The sequence below is a fragment of the Pogona vitticeps genome, chromosome 13 (genome assembly GCF_051106095.1).
Source record: "Pogona vitticeps strain Pit_001003342236 chromosome 13, PviZW2.1, whole genome shotgun sequence".
NCBI lineage: Eukaryota > Metazoa > Chordata > Lepidosauria > Squamata > Agamidae > Pogona > Pogona vitticeps.
In genome coordinates, this window is record NC_135795.1 from 16,330,411 (window position 1) to 16,348,947 (window position 18,537).

Genomic DNA, 18,537 nt, shown 5'->3' on the forward strand with positions numbered 1-18,537 from the left:
ATTGTGGTTGTTTTCTTTTGTTTTTGCATGGTAGGTCTGCACAGACTAACACAGATTAACTCTTCTAAAACATTTAAAGGGGAATTTCAGCTGCTACACCTTTCAGGAGAAGTGAAATCTTCTGGAATTTCCAGGTCCAAGTGTGGCAGCCCCGGTTCCATCCCTATCATTTGGTAGTTTGGTAACAAAGATGGGAGGACAGGAGTGCCAGGCATTCCTTCATTTCTCTGGAGTCATCTGGTCATTTTTCACTCTCTGTTGGAGGGCAGAATTGTGTGCATGTGGCTTGTTTTGCACCTCCTAGATTAGCTGCAGGCAGTGAAGGACCGTATGCTGTGTTGCCAATGTTGCACTGTTTGGTTTGAACCCAGACAGCCATATGTGCTGGGATAATCAGGTCCTTTTTTGCATTTGGCCAGCTTAGTAAGACTTTATCTACCCTGTTTACCTGAAAATAAGATGTACCCCCAAAATAAGCCCCAGTTAAGTGAAACCCTGCCTCCCACCATTGTAGATACATGAAAAAATAAAAATAAAACATCCCTTGAAAATAAACCCCAATGTGTTTTTTGGAGTAAAAATTAATATAAGACCCTGACTTATTTTGGGGGAAACATGGTATTTGCAATGGACATGGTTGAACCTATGGTAATAGGGCTATAACCTTCATTTCACTTTGAATAGTTATGGACTATAGTTGCCTTGGAGCTACTGTATGATTGTAAGTCATCTCAGGCACTCCTATAACCAGAAATTATAGCTCCATGCAAATGCTTTAAAAAAAAACCCTTCATGATTATGATCTAGAAAAACATTTTTTTAACCTTCACGATTATAATCTGCAAAAAATTTTTTAGAAAAAAAACACACCTTTCATGATTATAATCTCAGATTGATCCACTACCTGGGGCAAAAGGTTTACAGGAGACTAGCAAAGTCCTCGGTGTCACATGCAAAGAGTGTCACTCATGGTTTTATGAACTGTGGCTCCTAGCATCTGTGGAAAACTTCCAGTGTTCCAAAAATGTTGTTTGAGACCCATGGAAAGACTGGTCTTATCTTGCATGAATGAAAGACATTTTTTTCCCCAGCTCTCTGTCACATGCCCCATAGTCTCTAGTTATGCAGTGGGTTGTGTAACCAGCCTGGCAGCTGGCCAATTTGAAAAGCATTGCTTTTCTGTGCATTGTATTTCACAATAGGGTTTTGGCCACTTTATACTCCACCATGTAAATCTGCCTGTCTCTCCATGCCCTCCTTTGCTCCAAGGAGCTACACGCGTCAAAGAAGGTTCACAGCAGTCTTGTTGGTTGGTTCACATTTATGCCTATATGGCTATGATCTTTCTCAGTTCTTTCTAATTGGGATGAGACGGCGTACTTATTTATAACCAGTTATCTATCTTTTATAACAATTGCCCCTCATTATTATTCTTTTTTTTCCTTTTTAATGGAAGGGATGTTTCTGTGTGACGTATAACCCACACGTTAAATTTTCAGTAGATAATAAATTTTCCAGTATTGTTTTCTTTGATGGCTTCTATGGGTCAAGGACGCAGAAGTCCTGGGTTCAAATCCATATTTTAGAAGGTCAACACTGGCTTCCTTTATATATGTGATTGGTCAGCTATGGCAGCTTTGAAGAAGTACATCTCTAAAAGGACAACAGTTTGCCACTGTCTAATTGGAGCATCTGGTGTCGTTCTACCTTATGTTGTTGTGAGTTCATATTGTTGTTTATGCTTTATGTTAAAGCTCATTTAAATGTCTGGAAGCAGCTTGGAAAGAAAATTGACATATGAGTGTTCTAATTACACTTACTGCTCATTAAGTGCAGATGTATGTTTAAAAGGTTATTCCCTGTCTGCTAATGTAGTTGAAAGTTATTAAAGGATGACAGAGCTCATCCTGATATATGGACTCAAACACTCTCTTTCTTTTATATCCAGATGTCATGCCTGGACATTCTTCCCATTAGTCATTTGTCCTAAAAAGGTGAGTGAACACACTGGATGTGAAATGAAGACAGTAAGTACAATTTGTATATTTATTTAGGATTCTTACTGTTTAAGTATTGTAGGAAGTATGCAATAAGTTTATGCCCTATTAGTGGGAAAAGTTCTGCAAAGAGAAATTTTAAGACACTTGGGAGGGGGGGTATGGGTATGTCAGTCCCCACTGTACACCAGGCCTGATGTTGATCTGGCCAAATCACTAGTTTTTGGCATTCTAATGTGTGTGTTTTAAGATTGGGAGCGGGAGGGGGTTAACTGTTTAATGAAGGGACAAGGGTGTTAACGGTCTTATTAAAAAAATCTATGAACTGTGTTGATGACATTGCTATGGATATTATACAGTGCTAAAATGCATACTATTAAAGTCACATAACTTTTGGACACTCTTGCTCTGAATGTTGCTGTGAATTTTCCTTTATGATTTCCTCCCATGATGCCTTAATTAAGACAAAAGAAAAAGAAGACTTTTCACAAGAATACTATTCAAATATGTGAGATATTTATGTAATACAAAAAATGACAAAGTTTCACTGTGTGTGTGCGTTTGCACATGCACGTGCATGCACATAAGTGGAATTTGTTTCCATCTCCTGTTGGCATCTGTATATTTTCTGGATTAGAACCGAGACCTCTCATAAAAACACAGGATGCTGCCCCATAGCAGGTCAAACTCTTTGCCCGTGTGTTCCATGTCTATAGCCCCTGTCCCTCAATTTGCTGTTGCGCTCCAGGATTCCGGCAGAACCAGACTTTCCCCTCCAAGTCTGTCTATTTATTTATTTATTTATTTATTTATTTATTTATTTATTTATTTATTTATTTATTTATTTATTTATTTATTTATTTATTTATTTATTTATTTATTTATTCATTCATTCATTCATTCATTCATTCATTCATTCATTCATTTATTTATTCATTCATTTATTCATTTATTTGATTTATACCCCGCCTATCTGGACTATTCATCCACTCTAGGCAGCTTCCAATATAAAATGGCATTCTAACGGCATTCTAGGAAAGCTTCCTGGAACAGCGATTCTAGTTAAAAAACAAAACAAATCAGTAGGAGGTTTTTCATTTAAAACATAGTTAAAGAAATGCATAGACTCTTGCAGTTTGTTTTGCTGGTGCATCATCAACATTCAACAGCAGGGCATCAAAATCAGTAGAAGCAGGAGTGTAGGGGTTGTCCCCAGTATTTTTGGAGGGTAATACAATCCCTCTGTCATGGACATTGCTCATCCATGATTTATTCCAGTGGTTCCCAACCTCGGGTAACCCAGACATTCTTGGAGTGCAATTCCCAGAAACCCTGGCCAGCACAGCTAGTGGTGAAAGCTTCTGAGATCTAGCCCAATATTATCTGCCCTGGCAGTGGCTGTCCAGGGTTTTAAGAAAGGGATTTTCCTGCCCTTTTTACCAGGAGATGCCAGGAATTGTACTTGGGGTCTGCTGAATGCTAAAGGGATGCTCTGCTGTCATTTTACTCATATCTGCTCCCCCAAGCATGTTGATCTGCTCTGATGTTTGCTCTGTATTTTTAAATTTAAGCTCAAAGTTTAATGTAAACATGGGCTGAAATCCACTAGTATATCACAACTAGGATAGGCCCATTGAATCAATGGAACTTATCGTGGGGTTGACTCACCACATCTGCACTGATTCAATGGGCCTACTCTAGTTGTGACTTGCTACTGGATTTTGAACACTGCAATCTGCTCCAATAGAGGAGGTATTACTCTGTGACTCACACGTTAGTTAAGCCATTTAGTGTTGTTCTTATTTTGGGTTATCAGAACTGGGGTGTATTTCTTATATTAAAGATTTGAGAACTGGATAAACAGTATCCTACAAATCCAGTTTTAGCTCTGAACTGGAAAAATAGATTCCACTCAATTTGGGAGAAAGCTGTGTACGAAACAGACCTAGCTGTTTTTAGTCCAACAGCATAAATGCTACTGAAATTCTACTTATTTATTGTTTTTGCTCTTAACCACTGCATTCCAGTGTTGCTTTCTATCTCTGTGTGCACGCATGCCTGGAGGGAAAAGCTGATATCTGTGGCTGGAGCTGGTGACCCTTCTCCAGCAAATTGCCACTAGTCCTTCTTAAGGATTAAAAGGGAATTTGATTACATAAAAATTTATTAAGCTACTAGCAATTATTTTATCACTTAAGCATAATTAAGCCTGGGGAAATAACTGATAATAAAAGGAAAAAGCAAGTATGTTGCCTGTTTACAAGAGGGAAAGAAAAGGGGGTAAATCAATAGCATTAAACTGCAAAACAGTTGTTTTAGGAGAAATGCAGCTTGTCACTTAAATAAAAGGAAATAATGGCAACTGTTATGAGGCCATCTAGTTTAGAAGACCACAATGCTGTTTGTGTAATGTCTGAGACCTACAGAGCACCGGGCAATCCACTCCTGAGGAATTAGTGGGCATATGTTTTTCCAGGCAGAGGGTTACAGAAGTATTTTGGATCTAAAACTCATCACACCTCAGAACTGCTTTGGTGTTTACTTGTAACGCTCAGTGCAGAAGTCCAGAAGATTTTAGTAGAGCAACATGCTTTAACCTACCTGAATTTGTTAAGTTGCTGCTGCTGAAGCACTGCCAGCTCAGCTCCATTGTCCATTTATTTATTTATTTATTTATTTATTTATTTATTTATTTATTCATTCATTCATTCATTCATTCATTCATTCATTCATTCATTCATTCATTCAATTTATATCCTGCCTATCTGGTCTTGCCCATCTGTTACCCTACACACTCTGTAACTTCTTAGCAAGGAAAAGGAAATGTTCCATCCCCAAAGCTGCAATTCAGAGCCTTTTTATTAAGTGAACAAAGGGCAGTTTGGTTTTGAAGTGCTAGTCTGCTCTCTATTCCTTCAAAATGCCATGTCAGAGGGGCAAACAGTTGGCTCGCTTTTCTGTGTGACTAAACTGAACCTGGAGAACAGGTTTGTCTTCTTTTGGTCTGCTAATGTGTGCCAGACCTTTGGATCTAAGACCTCCCAAGGAGAGGACCACAGTCTCTCTCTAGCATGCAACAGTCCCAGAATTCTACAGTTTTCAAGGTAGGTGAGACGATCGAGGAAGAGTTTATGACTGTCACAGTTTCCATGCTGAGCAGAGATGTGAACTCCAGTCTCCCATATCCTTGCCTGACACTCTGTCTATTATACTATACAGATTTTCTGAGATTTTTCTGGAAGGCTTTTGGTGCCAATATTTGCATTTAGTTGCAGATATACATACTAAGCTATTTTTCCACTAATGCTTGAATGCTTGCAAAACAGAACCAAAATCCATTGCTCCTATATCTAGCAGGATCTGAGAGAAATTCTGAGGAACATGTAACTCCACTGTAACAAGTCCACTGGCTGCTGGTCCATTTGCAGGATCAGTTCAAAGTGCCGGTTGTGACCTATAAAGCTCCATTTTACGGGTCCAGACTGTCTCAAAGACTGTGTCTTCCCATATATGAACCTGCCCAGCTTTTAGCATCTTGGAAAAGAGATCCTTCTCTGTTGTCCTCAGAGACACATGTGGGTAGATGGAAGAGAAGTGGTTACTCTCAGCTTGTGGAACTCCATGTTACAAGAAACCAGGGTGGCCCTTCCACTCTTCCTTCTACAGACATATAATTTCCTTTTTAAGGTAGGGTTTTAGCTGCTGAATCAGACAGGTGAGAAAGGAATTTTAATGTGGGGTGCTGTACATTTTATTGCTTTGTCATTTTTTAAAAAATGTTTTAAGTATTTTAACTTGGTAATTTCTTTGATGTAATGACCAGAATCGGATTACATTTTTATGTCATGTGTAGCCTTTATAATTAAAATTGTAAACCGCCCGGAGAGTGCTTGTAGCGCTATGGGGCGGTATATAAGTCCAATAAATAAATAAATAATAAATAAATGTCAGCATAGTACAACTGATGGCAAATTGTTACAAGTTGCAAAGTTGTCAGCATAGGCATTTGGTGAGCCACAAAACTGGCAACACATCAGTAAACACTCATTCTGACTTCTTAACTTGAGGCATTCACTTGTCAAGATTTATGCTGATTAAGTTACACTGACAATGCAATTATATAGATATTGGCTTATATGTTTTTATTAGACTTTTAATGTTACAATTTAATGTGTTTTGTAATAATATGTGAGCTAACTCGAGTGGCTACACAGGCGGGCAGGCAATATAGCAGTGAAATAAATAAATGATTAATAAGGAGACGACTGCTAACCCATGATGCTTACAGTCCAAACTAGATTCTCTGCTCTGTCTTTCTCAGTTGGCCTCAATATCTGCCTCAGACTGTTGATCCTTTTCACGTTGGCTTACTTCCATTAGAAGGGACAATTTATTCCTCCTGCTAGACAGTTTTCAGTCTATCACACACTTAGTGTGGAGGAGGCTGCAAATCTGTCACTCCCATTGCTTCACCCTGTAATCTGTCTGTAGGTAATAAGGCCTGAAAAATAAGCAGGAAGCAGCACGTTATCCTGGCAGACCAGTTTTTGATAAGGCAGGCAAATCCCCTTCCTAAGGCTGCTTCATAGCCTCCTCAGGCCAGCAAATTTGTATCATTGACTGATTGCATCATAAACCATATTACTAAAATACTTCTATTTGTTATTCACTCTTAGAAACATACATTTCAGTGATTCGCTCTTATAAACACATATTTTAGTGATTAACTCTCTCTCTCTCTCTCTCTCTCTCACACACACAGAGAGAGAGAGAGAGAGAGAGCTGAACAGTATCTCCATCAAGATTTTTCTGGATCACTGATATATAGTGTGCCATCAAATTGATTCCAACTTATGGTGATGATAACCCTTTCCAGGGTTTCCTGCATAGAGAATACTGAGAAGTAGTTCTCCTAAGGGTGCCCTGGGACTGCGCAGCCTGCCCACGGCCTCACAGTCTGGCGGCTCTTCTCCCTAGAGAATTGAATTCCATACCTCCGGCTCCAGAGCTAGATTTCTATATCACTGAGCTATTCAGCCAGCTCTGGATCTATGAAGGATACAGTTAATCATTAAAAACAAATTAATCACATAAAAACATTATATAGAAATATAAATATATTCTATAAATAAGAAGAAAACTACTATGGGGGACAGTCCCCCCCCCCCTAAATGTTATTGGAAGGTATACTATTTGGCTTCCTCATGTATGTGTGGCAGCAGTGATTTTCAAGTACGTATTTTAAAATAGCCATCATATCACATTTTAAGGCCCACACTGGCTTCTGTACTGCTCTTAGTCCACGTCCTGCGTGAGCAGCATCACTGTTTTCTCTAATGACCTCATTGTACCAATTACAGATGGGATTGTGTGTGTGTGTGTGTGTGTGTGTTGGTTCTTTTTGTTCAACTGGCATGTATGGGGTTGCTGTTGTTATTGCAAGGGGTTTCACACAACTTTGTGTTGGTACTGTATGATATCATGCAAAGGAATCGGTGATTATTGTACTCTTTGCAAGGTGCATTTTCTGTCATACTTCATGATGTGACCAGTGAGATCTGGCATAACTAAACCCTTCTCTTTCTTGTGTCTCCTGCTTTGCTTTGCTTTCTTTCTTTATTATTCCATTTCTGCCCCGCCCCTCTCGACAGAGTCTACTCGGGCGGCTTACAAGCAGTTATAAAACATCATTAAAAATCATCAAAGCAATCACATAATTAAGTTAACAAATTTGAAAGTTCAAGATGGGGAAAAAGGAAAACTAAAGAGAAAAAAATCAATGGGATCACTGACCAATTGGGATCTCAACACTTGACATGAGTCTCAAGCTCATTTGGAAATTCGTTGTTTTGACAAACTCTTTGAAAAACTTGGGAAAAACAGCTTGTGAAAGGAATCTTTTGTTTGATAGCTTTGGCTTTACGTATTTTGTTTTTTGAGGTGGGATATTAGCGCTATCTCTGACAACTTCCAAACTCAGGCTTTGAAAAGGGAAGCACCTGTATCTTCTTTGGAAACCACCTGGCTTTGAAACCAACTTTTTGAAATACCTGAGCAATGCTCTTTAAAAAAAATGTTTCTCTGTGCTAACTCTTTGTTTTTGTTAGTGGATTAGCATAAACTCTGAAATTGTTTGAAGTGAATAAGCTAGAGACACTTTATAGATATTTTGTGAAGTGCTTTAAGAATGGTTGCATTGCTTGAACTTCCAGTTCAAGTGTTTCATACACATTTTGCGCAGAGGGAGGAGGTCACACATAGGGGGCAAGAAGGAAGGATGGATGAAAAAGGCAGAGAAGAGGGAATCTGACTCAATGGCATTGTGAGGCAGTGTTGCTGTTGGCTGCTTCTCATATAGGCAGAACGATCCGCAGCAAAAGACAACTTGGCTGTGGGCTTTGGAAGTGGTAATTTATGCAAAATATTCAGAAATTATATTGTGTTATAATATATCTCCCAAAATGAACTTCCTTCCTTCCTTCCTCTTGCAGATCACACCAATTAGTGATGGATGCTACTCTGGGTGGTTTACATTCTACGCAATATAAATATAAAATAAATCACAAAAAATATCCTAAGAGATAAACCATGCATATACATAAATAAAACAGCAATCATCTAATAAATTAAAAAGAAAACCAAATCTTTCCCCATGTGAATGTACCTCCTATGTGCTCAGATTTTCTTTGCAGGTGCTGTTAAAATATCCCTGCCTTCAAATATTAGCCACGTAGTCCTATTTTGTTTCAAAAAGTCCTTTCCTCTTGTGTCTGGCATGCTATATTTAGAATGCCCTTACCAGTGAAGATTGCTTCTTGTGTCAGATCTTATGCCTTTTTTGACCCTGTCTCATGACAGTTCTATTTCCCTAAATCTCTAAAAACTGATTGTTTTGTATTTCTATCCTGCTACAATAACGTTTATTGCTGCTTTTATATGATTGATTATGAGATATCCTATTCTCATCGTTAGCCTCCATATATGTTGCTAGAAGGACAAGGATGTGCCATTTTCTAACATTCTAAGCAACAAACATTTAAGACTGCCTGTAAATAAACTCATAAAAGTCACTTGCCAGGCAGAAACAATCAGCCCAGTATAAGGGGGGAATGGGGAACTCTCTCCTGCACAGTCAACTGCTTTGCTTTACTAGTGGAGGAGAAGGATTTTTCATGCAAACTAATTACTCAATTCACAAAAGGAGAATGGAATATTCTAGTTATTTTCTCCTTCCTCAGTCAGCTTGCTCACCTGCTGAGAGCCCTTGCCTCCTACAACTATAATGCTAAAACTATGTGTTCTTAGGAAGTAATTGGGAAACCACTATTAGCAACAAAAATAGCTTAGCTTTCCAGACATGGGTATGCCTTCATAGAAAACCCACACCTGCTTAAAACACGCTAGGTGAAATTGAATAGTAAGTGATAACTAGAGTAGACCCATCAAATCAGTGGCACTTAGGGAGGAGTTGACTCACCAGATCTGTGTTGATTCAATGGGCCTACTGTGGTTGTGGCTTACTACAGTACTGCATTTCAGCTTCTTTGTTACATAGAAGACAGAGCCATGATGAACAGGTGGAGACACTGGCAGATACATTGCATACAAAAGCCCCCACATGCAGTCTTTGCATTTTGTGCACTCTGATCAGGGATCAGAGTATTGAGAAAATACCTCTTTGTGATACTAGAAAGCGTCTGCTACTAAAATCATTGACCAAGATAGCCTGCCTTAGTATATACCAGCTTGCTGGATTTGAAAAGACGCTCTAGTAGCTATTCTTTGGGTTGATCCAACAGATCTTCCTTTAGCCAAAGCTCAGTGGCAGAGTACTTGTTTTGAGGGCCGCAGATCCCTTATTCACTTCTTACCATCAAAAGTTGAACAGGGTCAGGGAACTGGGATCTTTGAGTTTCAGCTGCACCTTTACTATGTGGTGGACTGCTGCCTCTTCTAAGGTAGTTGCTTAATATTGCTAGGTCAGCCCCTGACTGTATTGTTGGAGGGGGAGGCGGGAAGAAACCAATTACTGAGTTTGCTCATGCCAATTTATATCTATAGATAATTTTGAAAAAAATTACTATATTTTAAATAGAAGGGATTTTACGATAGGGGGAAATAGAAATTATTTTACTATAGTAGGGGGAGGGATTGAGACTTCTTCATCTGTGTGCCTGCTCACCCTTTTTCATGATATGTAAGTGCCTTCTCCCCACTCCCACCATGCATTGTTTTACTTTTCCCCAATGGAATGCATTGATAGGCCTTTATTAATGGAGAAGAATGAAGGGATCTCCATTTTTAGAATGAGAATGTCATGTTGATATGTCTGGCTTCTTTTCAAACTGCCAGCTAGCCAGAAGCATAGATCGCCTTCATTCATCCCCTGTTGTATGATATGTATATAATGCAACATGCCTTTCAGGAATTGTAGGTGGTGTATGTTCTCTCCACTTAAAAACAAACAAATATTGATTTATTTGTCCCTCTCTCCCCTACTTCTTAGCCACAGCCTTGTAGACAAAATGATTCTATACTCACTCGGCATGGTATAGTGTTCCCGCAGCTGCTGTTCACCAACGTATTTCTATTGATTTGAAAATGATGCTGATTTTATACTGGCTGGGAGCCTGGGTCTGCTATTTCTGTGCCTGAATTAAAGCTTCGATTTTAATTGCCTACTCTCATTTTAAAGGGGATCCAGTGATTATGCTGAATTTACTCTAAAAAGTAATGGCTACATAACCGGGAACATCAAAGTATTTCGTTAAGAGGTAGCACACATACATATTTTGCATGGGGAAAGGATTAATTTTAAACAGCAGCATCTCCAGTAGAAAAGAGTCTCTAATTATAGGTTTGAAAAAGGCTCTAAGCCTCTAGAAACTTCCTACCTTGCAGAAGAGGCAATAAACTAGGTGGTATGTATGTTCAGATGTGCTGATTACCTTCCAGCAAAGCCTAGGGAAGATAATCCAATTATGAATAAGCAAATGTGAACTCATGGGAAGGTTAATTTCTCAACAGTTTCAGGCTGCAGTCTGGTCCCTTTGCATGCTTTCAGACTACAGCATATCTTAGTTCAGCTGCCTATAAAGGGTTTTCTCTACCTAAGTTCTGATGCAAGAGGATGAAGAGAGGCAAAACATACAGCTGCTACACCATATGTCTTCCACCACAGCATGATCATTTTACAATCAATATTCTGAAACAGGGCAAAGGACTGTAGATCAATAATCACTGTGGGTTTTGAAGGCCATGTGTTGGACATAAACATGCACTTTTGATTGTGGAGCAGAGGACTGTAAAAAAGTGACACAGCTGGTAACCCCAGACTGTTATTTCTGGATTCTTAAGGTCTCCACACCATCAGTGTTTGTTGGATAACTATCCAGAGCTTGAATAAAGAGAAAGTAGGCTTCAAAGAGTTTTGAATAATGACACCTGTGATGGACTTCACTACTTCGTTGTACAGCACAATTATTTCTCTCGTGCAAAACCATAAAATAGCATGCTTAGATCAGTACATATGTAACATTTCATGCAATGCCTACTGTTCTTCTTATTTATTCCATGTATTGAGGAGACAGGCTTGTAGACAAGAGACGCTACTTCTCTTTCTGTCCCCAGGCACTCTTGTGTGGTTCCCTGTAAGGGGATCTAAGACAGAGAGTAGGAGGGCCCTTGTTTGAATCCTGGCTGAAACCCATGCTTGAAGGGAAGCCATCACACTGTGAGTCTCCATGCACACACATACACTGCTCTCTGACTCTGTTGCTAACAAATCATCCTACTACAAAAGGGTGTTGTGAGGATTATGTTGATGTCTGGGAAATGCTTTTGTCCACCCCAAAATTGCCATATAAATATAAAGGCTTATTGTTTCAGCCCACAATACTGAAAAGGATATGCTGACCAGTTTTAATGTATCAGGAAAAACATAGGAATGGTAGGTGTTATAACAATAGGTTTAAAACCAATTGAATTTTTTGCTTCTCAAAAACATGTCACAATCACGTGAATTAAATAGCAGTCCAGATATTAAGGCTTGGATTTCCACTTAAGTTACATCACTTTTTTGAGCTGGTCAGTCAAGACTGGATTTGGCAAGATTCTCTAGGATATATTTCTTTTAAAAGTGAAATGAATATTGCTGGGTTTTCCAGAGGAGAAAATATAATGATTTATTAGAAGCAAAACTTGCAAGTAAAAAAAAAAGGGGGGGAATAGATAAGGGACATTTTCCTCATATAAATAATGAGGGCAGAATTTAGCAATATATGGTAGCACAATATCTCCAAACATTTCCAGCCCATAGCTAAAATTTGGGACCTCTTCACCATGATAGCGCTGAAAAGATTATCCTTCTAAAGTGGCATGCTATGCTGATTCTGTATTCTAAGCTGACAGCAGACACTGTGAAAGATTAAGCTGAGTGTTGAACAATACTTACTTACTTTTTGCTGCTTGAGAATTTAGACTTGATATCCATAAGCAGTGGTGCAAACAGGAAGAAGTTTTTTTGGTATTGTGCTGTTACCTTCTCTTATATCTATGCCCATTTGCAAGTATTACTATTTTTGACCACGTTTTCTCTTCACAACGGCAGATATTTATAGCTCATATATGGTTGTACTTATCAACCTAGGATAGAGGGAAAATTATGTCTAAAGAAAAGCATTTTTAAAAATAGCAAAGTACAACAAAACACTTTCTGCCACTCACCAGATAATTCAGATTGTAGGCTCAGTTGTTAGAATTCTTCCTCCAGTTCACAAACAATTTGCTTACTGTGATTCTTCATATGTGAATAAACAGTGTCCTTGACAAAATGTTTGGATTCTTTAAAAAATTATTTTTAGAAAGATGATGATGAAATACTGTCCTCATGGCTTCCAGATCAATCCTCATATCAAACCTAGTGGCAATTTCTTCTGTGAACAAAAATGCTATACTCAGGGGAGGGGGGATATAGGACTTCCATTTGAAATCATTGTTTCCTGTGGTCCTCAATACATTATTTTTCTCAGGCTTTCATGAGTGCAAAGCAAGAATACTGTACTTAATTTTCTCTTTGTAAGAGATGGGCATTTTTTAATGCCTCACTTTCAGTGAAGATCTTTTGACTTGCTTCATAAACACTGGATTATTGGTGATGATCCGGTATATTTTAAACATAAACAGCTTTCCTTCAGAGTGGTCAAAGTGGTGTTCCTTATACTTACAACAACCCATTTTGCTAAATAAGGCTGATAGTGACCAGCTTGAAGTTAGCCAATGGAATTTAGTTTTCCCCTTAGCCTTAGGGTCTGTCTACATTTCTCAAAAACAAAACAAACCCCAAAACCCACAATATGTAACATTGTAATTTTAGCCAACTCAAATCATATGTTTTTAAGTCATTTCCTGTGTTCCTGCTTGGTAATTGAAATGTGTATCATCTTCTGTTAATGTACCAATTTGGGAGATTATATACTTTTAGCCTGTTTAAATCGGGTATGCATGGAGAGGCTCTCTTTTAAAACTTGCTGTAAGGTTCATAATGGGCTTGATTAAGAAAGCAGTGTGCTAAAATAAATGACCTTCTGCTGGCCATATATTTTAACTCGCTTCCTAAGAAAATAAACTGAGCCAGAGGAAAATAATTACACACTTTGAAATTCATTGTGTGACATGAAACTCAGCACAGTTTTTAAAACAGATCAGATTTCAGGTTTTTGGCTGTGTGACTAGGCTCTTGCACTCTAAACTCTAAGTATTTTTCAGGGTTGTTCTCTGGTACTATATCAAACTGCTGGATAGCTCAATGATTTAGATATCTCACTGCAGTCCCAGAGGCTAGGAGTTTTTTTGATTCCCCAATGTGTCTCCTTGATAGAGGCTGGACTCAATGATCCATAGTGTCCTTTCCAGTTCTATTATTAATACTATTATTCAAAAATACCAGACACAGTCAATCAAAATTATAAAAACACTGACTGGTGTTATATAACGGATACAAGTTTTAACCAAAAACTGAAGTATCTGCTAAATTTTGGCGCAGTATATATGCTGTTCCTAAGATTGCCATTTTTTGTAGCTCTGATGGTGCTATTTCTGAGATCTGCAAATGTTTATAATACTGTGTGAAATTTCTTGATATTGTTGCCAAAGACCTGATGATGACAGGGACCACTGAAGTGTGTTTCATCCAGAAGTGAGACGTTTCGATCTCCAGGTCCCAGTATTTTGTTAGTTTTTCCAGTTCTTCATTTCCAACTCTAGCATCCCCTAATTTGCAACTACCTGTGGACTTTCCAAGTTCTTAGCAAGTTATTCTCACATGACGTTGGTTATGTTTTCCCCATTTATATACATCCTTCCATGAGTTTTATTTACCTGGAAAAAGGATTACCATAAGTTGGAACTGCCTTGATTGCATGCAATTATTATTAATTTTAGTTATTGCAGTTTTGTAATTTCGTTGCATTTCATTGTTGGTTTTAATCCTTCTTGCCACTCTATCGATGTGTAACAGCAGAAAGGCAGGATGCAAGGTTTATTTTTAAAATAAATGAATCACACAGATTTTTCCCCAAATTCATTATAATTTCCTCTGCTCCCTGTCCCAACCCTGGAAACTGTATTAAGATCAGCTCTAGCAGCCAGAACTCACAGAAGGGTTAAGAAAGAGGGCTTACTACCCTTTTAATTGCACAATATTTCTGTCTTGCTGCCACTAGTTTTTTTTTGGGGGGGGGGAATAGAGACTTTGAGTCATTTAGTTGGGCAAGAAGACTTTTCCAACTGAAAACTTAGAACCATACTGCTGGGGCCATTTGGAAGCAAAGCAAAACTGTAATTAACATTGCCAGGAAATAGTTGGAGGGGAAATGATTTTTATCTTGCACATGTTGATTTTGCTTTGTATAATCATAAGAATCTTAGAACTGCACCGACGGAAGGGACCCTATGGATCATTAAGTGCAGACCTTGTGAAGGAGGCAAACTCCCAGCCTCTGGCTCCACAACCAGATGCCTAATCCACTGAGCTATGCAGCATGTTTGTGTCAAGTCTAGGCTACTTTACTGCGATATTCAAGATGTGCAGTGTTTACTGGGCAATTGATTTGTTGATGCTTGTTGTAAGCAGCTTTGTACACAGTTCTCTGTGGGAGAGAATTAAGCTAAACTCAGGTGAAGCCGCCTCCCCCACAAATCAGCAGGCTAGGGAAGGTGCCTTCCCTAACGTTTTGAGGTAGATTTGCTCATGTACTGTATACCAGGCATTCTCTAACTTGATGCCTTCCAGGTACGTTGGACAGCCAGACTGGTGGAGATGGTAGATGCTGGAGTCTGTGCATCTTGGTAGGGAACCTCTTTGGGAAAACCAACAGCTCAGCATGTCTATTTATGCAGCTCTACACATTTTGCATGATTTATCCAACAACAGTTTAAAGGTGTCCAAGAAATAACTAATGGGATTACTTCCATTCATCTCAACACTAGCCTAGCATAACTTCCGGAAGAAAATGATGATAAATGCATCTATTAACTCTTTACAGGTATGGATTGAAAAGTGATGAAGAGTGTAGATTGGGATTTGCCTGTGGGGGTATGTTCAGCATGGACTAAAGAAGAATTACTTCTTTTCCTTTTGGTAGCCAAACAGACGTTTGAAGAAATATTATCTACCTAATGTAGGGGTTCCATTATTTTTTTTTAAATATATTTTTTTATTTATTTATAACTATAACAAAAAAATCATATACATAAAACATATACACTTACAACACAATAACAGTGTTCCCCACCACCATATACGGGACCTCTTGCCATATTCTTCTTTTTCTTCTTCTTCTCATTCTTCTTCTTCTATTGTCCTCCTCTCCAGAACTGCATAGATTCTTGATTTGGAGCTCTCCCTTTTCCCCTTATTAACACATATTCCAAAAATTTGCCCCATATTACATAAAAATTATTCTTTTTCAACTCTCCTTTCTTCATCTTTAAATTACAAGTTAATTTATCATTTAATGCTATATTCCATATTTCTTTATACCATTCTTCAATTTGTAATTCAGTCTTTAATTTCCACTGTCTAGCAATAATCAATCTAGCTGCTGTTATTAAATTAGTTATCAATTCTTTAATCATTTTGTCATATTCCACATTCTCATATATTGATAACAAAGCAATCTCAGCCTTACATTCTATATCTTTTCCACAGATACAACTTAATTCTTTAAAAATTTGTCTCCAGAAACTTTGTACCTTTTCACATTCCCACCACATATGAAGGTATGTACCAACTTCTTTCTCACATTTCCAGCAGACATTCGGATGACTGGTGTTGATTTTGTTTAATTTTACTGGTGTTAAATACCATCTTAAACTAAGTTTAAAAAATTTTTCCTTTATTCTTACTGACATCAATCTTAAAATCCTCATTTTCCATATCCTCCTCCATTCTTCTTCATTTATTCTTTTCCCAATATCTTGTTCCCACACCAATTTCAAGCCTTCTTTCTCACTTTCTTCTTCCTCTAAATTAAGAAGTGAATAAATTTTACTCACTGTACCTTTTACTGAGTCAGTCATCTGAATGTCCTCATATGAGAATAAAAATTGCTCAAATTTTGTGTGTTCTCTACCTTTATTATATTTATTTGCCCATTCCTTAGTCCATCTTTCCAGTTGTACATAGTTCAACCATGAAATAGTCTTGTTTTGAAATACTTGTTTCATTTGATCTATCGATCTCATTTTATACAGCCAATCTTTCAGTCTAATCACTTTTTCTTCTTTAAATAAATCCATATACACCTTCATATTGGTAGGAAAATCTTCTATTTCTGTCACTAATCTAAATGGAGAGTATGATGAACATAAATTATTTTTATACTTATACCATATATTTAACAGTGTCTTTAAAAAAGGATTATTAACTTGACTTATTTTGTCTTTCTTACCTTTAGCAAATAAATATTTTTCTATATTTCCTTGTAATTCTGATGATTCCATTTCCCACCAAATTAACCTTTCCGGATTATATATAATTTCACCAATAAACCTCAGTTGGTTAGCTAAATAATAGTTTCGTATATTTGGTAAACCTATACCACCTTTTTTTGTTGTTTTATACCAATACTTTTTATTTATTCTAGATTTCTTCCCTCCATTACAATATTTGTTAACTATTCCTTGCCAATATTTCAACTCATCCTCTGTTAACTGCATTGGTAACATTCTGAATAGAAAATTAATTTTTGGTAAAATTTTCATTTTTACCAATGCAATCTTTCCAAACCAAGATAATTTGAACTTATCATATTCTTGTAGTTTCTTATTAATTACTTCCTTTAGTTTGTTATAATTATAATCCTTTATCTTTTGAATATTTTTTGCTAAATCTATTCCTAAGTATTTAATTGTTTTACATATTTTAAAATCATGTTTTTCAGTAAACTTTTCTTGTTCTATTCTACTATAATTAAACAACATTAAGTCAGATTTTTGCCAGTTTATGTTTAATCCGGTTATTTTTCCAAATTTTTCTAAGTGTGTTTTAATTTTATCTATACATTCTAACGGGTTTTTCACTGTCAATAAGGAATCATCCGCAAATAAATTAATCTTTATCTTCTTTTCTCCTATACCTTCAATAAAATCATCGTTCCTAATTACATTTGCCAACATTTCAATAACCAGGCAAAACAGAACTGGAGAGAGAGGACAACCTTGCCTAGTACCTCGGCCAAGAGCTATTTGGTCTGTCATCAGGGGTTCCATTATTTATAGATTCAGCAGAATCAAGTGGTACTATTCTGGATGCTGTAAGGGTCGTCATACTGGATGTTTTAATGCTTCATTATAGGGGTATAATTTGCAAGCCAAGGGGACCCCAGAATTCAGTGCCTTTCCTTCTGACACAGATGGGATGACTGTGTGTTGAAGGTGAAAGATGATCTTGGACATTCTTTCCCCGAAGGTGAAAGATTATCTTCGACATTAATAGCTGCACAGATACCTGGCTTCATCTGGTGCCTGATCTCTGTAAAGAAAAGGGGGGGGGGGGAGAGAGGAAGTCCCGGGAGGTTTATTTGACTGTGAACTTTTATGAACTACACTTCACTTCTTCAGACACATTGAGACAAAAAGTTTATATAAACAGTATACATGGTTGGGGGAGTGAGGAATTTTAAATGGAGACTTGGGGGAGAAACAGTTGAAGATGGCTGTATCCATATATTCAAGCATGTCTCTAGGTTCTCGAGGTATAAATAGAGACTGGGCTTTTTTTTTAGCTTTTGCACTCTTTCTACACACACACACTATTGATATATGATATAAAGAATAATAGATATTAATATATATTTATTACTGTTTTTTCACTACAGTGTTGTGTATAGACAAAAGTTGCTTTCTCCAGCAAAATTCTAATTTCAGCACAGCTAACACTTTTCAAAAACAGAACGCAGTGCTTTAGCAGTTCAGAGACTAAGGCTCAGTCACTGTGGATTAACTAACAGATTTTAGGCTTTAGCTAATTATTTATTGC

The 18,537-nt window shown here is 37.5% G+C and overlaps 1 long non-coding RNA gene across 1 annotated transcript in view; it reads left to right on the forward strand.

Moving 5' to 3' along the window:
• LOC140702533 (uncharacterized) overlaps positions 1 to 18,537 on the forward strand; it is a 43,361-nt gene that overhangs the window by 7,641 nt on the left and 17,183 nt on the right. The window contains exon 2 of the long non-coding RNA XR_012081734.2: positions 1,949 to 1,994. This is a non-coding gene — a long non-coding RNA (uncharacterized LOC140702533). The remainder of the gene's footprint in view (positions 1 to 1,948; positions 1,995 to 18,537) is intronic.